The sequence below is a fragment of the Zootoca vivipara genome, chromosome Z1 (assembly GCF_965207765.1).
Source record: "Zootoca vivipara chromosome Z1, rZooViv2.hap1.1, whole genome shotgun sequence".
NCBI lineage: Eukaryota > Metazoa > Chordata > Lepidosauria > Squamata > Lacertidae > Zootoca > Zootoca vivipara.
In genome coordinates, this window is record NC_142583.1 from 68,679,429 (window position 1) to 68,685,428 (window position 6,000).

The window sequence follows — 6,000 nt, forward strand, 5'->3', positions numbered from 1 at the left end:
GGGCTATATTTTAGCGCAGTGGCGAATATTACGGTGCACAATATTAAAGTCTCTAAACAGTTCTCCCAGAAAACAAAAATATGGAACTGCATCCGGACAGTATCATGTTATACTAATATAAATTTACGACCATTATAGATCACCTGGAACCCTATTGGATTTTTGCACTACAGAAAGTTACCCCTGGTGGTTTGGATGAAAGAGTATCAGCACTTTTATAAGTTAATGTTACAATGTCTGTTTCCACACTGAGCTGTAACAGCCGTCAACTACTCTCTTAAAGGGACAATATCTTATCTATTCCAATACACAGTTGTAAAAGCGACAGGAATAACCCATAAATATGTCCAAACAGGCAGTGTAGCTTTATCTAATAAAATAAAACTCACATTCAGAGCACTGGGGGTAGCTGTGTGCAGTGTGTCACTGCAGCAAAGGGCTGGATGGAACTCTTCCTCCTTGCTATGTGACTCTGACCTGTAGCCCCACCAGGCTGGCTGTCACTCTGGAGAGCCTGTCAGGTCTAAAGAACCCAGTGCTAAGGCAGTGTAGGGTGACAAAGAGTGCCCTTGACTCAGTTATGCCCCAGGCATTTACCCCACCATATCTTAATTGGAGAAGGGGACGACAGAGAACGAGATGGTTGGACAGTGTTCTCGAAGCTACCAACATGAGTTTGACCAAACTGCGGGAGGCAGTGCAAGACAGGAGAGCCTGGCGTGCTCTGGTCCATGGGGTTACTAAGAGTCGGACACAACTAAACGACTAAACAACAACAACATGTTAATTTATCTTCCATGCCTGGACTAAAAGCCAATTAAACAGACAGACAAACAAACAAACAGACAAACAAACAAACAAACCACATCATTCCAGGGGCTCCCCCCCCCCACACAAAAATGCTTACACAGCCTCCCCACAGGAAACTAGCAAAGCCCATGCTGCAGAGAGAGGAAGAGGGCACTGCAGTGTGTTTGTGGCAGAGCCAGCTTATTGGCCAGATGGCCCACCTGACCCTTCCCCATAATAATAATAGTAGATAAAAAGGTAAAGGTAAAGGACCCCTGGACGGTTAAGTCCAGTCAAAGGCGACTATGGGGTTGCGGCGCTCATCTCGCTTTCAGGACGAGGGAGCCAGTGTTTGTCCACAGACAGCTTTCCAGGTCATGTGGCCAGCATGACTAAACCACTACTGGTGCAACAGAACACTGTGATGGAAACCAGAGTGCATGAAAATGCCGTTTACGTTCCCGCCACAGCTGTACCTATTTATCTACTCGCACTGGCGTGCTTTCAAACTGCTAGGTTGGCAGAAGCTGGGGCAGACCGCAACGGGAGCTCACCCCATCGCGGGGATTCAAACTGCCAACCTTCTGATCGGCAAGCCCAAGAGGCTTAGTGGTTTAGACCACAGTGCTACCTGCATCCCACTAATAACAATAACAATAATAATCCTCCCTAGGTCAAAACCATTTTGGGTCTTTTCCCCATGGATCTGGGGTGTGGCAAATTCACCCCCACTCAAGGTGGGAGCAGCATTCTCCACCATTATGTGGCCATTGCAAGACACAGGATCCTTAGTCAAGGAGAGAGGTGGCAACCTGAGAAATAGCTTTAGGTAAGGATTATATCTGGTTAATTATGATATTTGGATTTTCAGGAAGGTACATGAAAGTGCAGGGGAAAGGCATTACAGTTCTGGGACACATTTTCTGATTATTTCCCTCTGTTAGATCCAGTTGACTAAAACTAATGGAGTTCTAATTTTCCAGATAGCAATATTCTTGCAGATGGCAATGTAAAAGTACTTTTGGCCCTCATCTTCCTTCTAAACCCCGCTTGCCCGTAGGGTGATGGACAGCAGCTGGTTTTATCTTTCCCTGCATACAAATTGCTCTGTACGACGGCCATAAAATTTATCTCAATATTCTCCCATAATATTACCGGCTACGCCGTTTTGCTGTTTTTGTAATCCACAACACCTCCTCTCTCCCCTCCTCAGTTATAAAATCCCCACATCACTTGCAAAAGCTATGGCCAGTACTTATTTCCCCTCTCTCAAATATACGAGTTCCATTTTGAGACGCCGCGAACACAGCCTGAAGGCCATGTAGAGATAAAAATGAAATCAATAAGCCCTGGCAGCAATGGCAAATTAGTGAGGCCATAAATTGCTTGCCTGGGCTGCTTTGGAGCAAAAAAACAGAATTAATACCAGCGCAGTGGTCTCTCTCATTGGGAGGGTCTTGACTAAGTCTGGATCAAACCTTTCCCCCCTACAAAACTGATCGAACGCAACAGTGGGCCGTGCCCTTCCTGACTTACGCCTCTGGAATCCCCTTGCCCCGTTTAAGCTGCACCAGAGGAAGCAGTAAAGAAAGCAGCCCAAATATATGGAGCTCACAGAATGAAATGTGTCCTGGCTCACACTTTGATACATCCTTGATTATCCTGAGGCGTAGCTGTGCAGCTTCCATGCCCTACTGCAGGCATCAAGGAGTTGAACAGCTTCTCTAATGACGCCTGGCTCTGAAATAAAGTGAGGAGTAGAGAGCAGCCAAAATTTGCCAGAAGACATTTTTCTCCCCCTCCTCCCACCCCCGCTGAGGAAACTTCTGAGATTTCCCTTTTCCCCATTCTGCTCGAAAAAGGAAACTACTGTGCAATTTTTTTCTGTGCACCTTATCCACCATATTGTGTGTGGCAGGTTCTATTCTCTCTCCATCCCTGCTTGCAATGTCTCAGAACAGGGTGGGGAGGGAGAGGGAGATGGGTAGCCACACCCCCTATTGACTCTTGCCCCACCCAACACAGTCTATGGATCCACCCACTGCCAGAATATAGTGGAGGCTATCGTTGGCTGCAAGTCACTGTGATGGCTTTGTTCTGCTCTGTATGCCAATTTCTGGAAATCAAAAGTAGGAGAGGGCTGTTGCACTCTGGTCTTGGTTGTGGGCGTCCCTTGGGGGCATACAGGGTATTGAACGAGGTGGACCTTCTTCCTGTTTCACGTATAAGAGACTCATCACATGATCTCCATGCATGAAAGGGGATTTAAGGCTCTGATACTTGACAGTCCTTTATAGATCATAGCAGGACACACCTGACAAGATCATGCAGGCCTCTTTTTACACTTGGAGTTAAAACTCTATTTGATCCTTTCTCCAAGGTATGTTGAGCTCGACAGGAGTTCAACATACCTTGGAGAAAGGATCAAGTACCTTGGAGACAGAAATTCAACAGAGGACTGAAGCTTCAGTCCCTCAATGAAGAAGCAGGCAGAGTTCAGAGAGACAAAAGTCTTGATGACACTTGGTTGACCAAAACTGAGTAAAACAATACAGTGGAACCTCGGTTTATGAACACCTCGGTTTACAATTTTTCGGTTTACGAATGCCGCGGACCCATCTGGAACGGATTAATTCACTTTCCATTACTTTCAATGGGAAAGTTTGCTTCAGTTTATGAACGCTTCAGTTTATGAACAGACTTCCGGAACCAATTACACCCATGCTTTGGGTTAAGTACACTTCAGGCTGAGTACTCCGCGGACCCGTCTGGAACAGATTAATCCACTTTCCATTACTTTCAATGGGAAAGTTTGCTTCAGTTTATGAACGCTTCAGTTTATGAACAGACTTCCGGAACCAATTACACCCATGCTTTGGGTTAAGTACACTTCAGGCTGAGTACTCCGCGGACCCGTCTGGAACAGATTAATCCACTTTCCATTACTTTCAATGGGAAAGTTCGCTTCAGTTTATGAACGCTTCAGTTTATGAACAGACTTCCGGAACCAATTGTGTTCATAAACTGAGGTACCACTGTACATAAGATGAGAGAAAAGGAACAGAGAGATCTTGTCTTTCTTTCTTCAGGCCTCGAACATAGCAGGGAGACATTTGCCTAAACATACAGGGAGAGAATTCCCTCAGAACTATACACAGCCAATCAGAGCATGATTTGCCTCAGTAAACATCATGCTGGCTGCTAAGAAACACCTCCTCTCCCCACTTTCCAGGTACAGTGGTTCCTCGGGTTACAGATGCTTCAAGTTTACAGACGCTTCAGGTTACAGACTCCACTAACCCAGAAATAGTACCTCGGATTAAGAACTTTGCTTCAGGATGAGAACAGAAATCGTGTGGCAGCGGTGTGGTGGTAGCGGGAGGCCCCATTAGCTAAAGTGGTACCTCGGGTTAAGAACAGTTTCAGGTTAAAAATGGACCTCCAGAATGAATTAAGTTCTTAACCCGAGGTACCACTGTAGTTGTCTAACACTGAGAACAGAATCAACCCATTATGTTACAAACTGAATGATCTTTGCTGCTGCACTTCCACCAGGAGGCTGTGGTGGAGGCTGCAACTCCAAGGGTCATGCTGGAGCAGCCTGATACCCATCCACCAAACACCACTTGTGACTAGTGATTTCATTTCCAGCCCAAACCAATCAAGCTCCCTTAGAGACTCCAAGCACCTTTTGCATGCTTTTGCGTGCCAGCCAAATCCTGGCAGAATCCTGATGTTTCTTCCCAGCCGAAGAGGAGAGCCAGGGAGCCTCATGACAGCTGAAGACAAAAACAAGACTATAAAAAGAGGCCTGGACCAGACACAAGCTTTGCAAACTCTCTTGAGTTTCACTGTGAAGCGGGGAGCTTGTCTAATCCATCATGAACCCAGTCTTTCCTCGGCTTGTTCTTTTCAGTGAGCTTGGCTGTGTGCTTAACTCCCTGCGACCAAATTCCTTGTGGGGTGTTTGTTTTTCTCTCTCCTCCTCTGGATGTCGAGAAGAAGGAGGTCAGCGCATAAAAGAACATCTGCGACTTAGCAGCTGACAGGCTTCCGTGCGGTAGAAGGTCCCTCCCTTCGCTTTCCCCTTAAACAGAACCATTTTCAACTTTGCTGGTCGGGCGCCTGTGTTATCGGAGCGGGCACAGATTTTTGGCTTCCAACAAATCTCTGCTTCCCCTGCGCCTTACTCCAGGGGTGTTTGTGAGGCTGACATTTGACACACAGCACTTGCCAAAGCAGAGGCGCATGTAGGACTGCACTGAATACTGTATCTTCTATTTTCAAGATTTGCTCTCAAAGGAGCACATTTGATGCAGCTGAAAGAAGCAGTGGTAGTGGCGGCTGCAAGATATCTTAGCAGACATTTGCATTTCTGTGTTAGTGTTCAACACACTTCAGTTCTCTTGCTTCTGATGCTTTCCTCTCACTGTTGCTTGCATAGCTGTTTCATCTGTAAATCAGCCTTCCCCAACCTGGTGCCCCCTCTCCAAATGTTTTGGACCGTTGGAGAAATTAATAATTTCATGAAGGTATTGTTTTGAGGATTCCATTTTCTTTTGAGCCCATGGCCTAGCTAAACTGAAAAGCCCTGTGCCCAACCATTTTTACAGCACAGAACTAGTCAAAGGCAAAGAAAGAGACTGAAAAATTGTTATATGTAATCACATGATATTATGATGACAGCTGATCTGAAGAACTAAATGATGCTGATTGGGGTCAGGATGATGTGATTGGCATAGCTGCCAAGTTTTCCCTTTTCTCGCGAGGAAGCCTATTCAGCATAAGGGAAAATCCCTTTAAAAAGGGATAACTTGGCAGCTATGGTGATTGGGTTGTACCTATTAATATGTGTAATCTGCAAGTGTATAAAACCCATTGGTTTGGATGCGGTTCTTTGCAGCCTCCTCCTTATTTTTGAGGTGCATTTGTATTTCAATAGAGGTCTATCTTTTCACTCGGAGCCTGAATCATTTTATTTGGGGTTTCTGGGAGGGAGGCCTCCAGTCTACGAACTCCTTTTTAAGTTTTCTCTGACAGGACTACAACTTTTGCAGCATGGGCCAAGGAGGCTGAGTGTGGAAAACTGTGGGGCACGATTCAGCAGAAGAAAATGATGTGAATTAAGGGGTTTCAGCTCACCTCTAAACCATACCTGCCAAGTTGCTGTCAGAGAAATAAGGGACCGCGCCGGAAATAGCAGACCGGAAG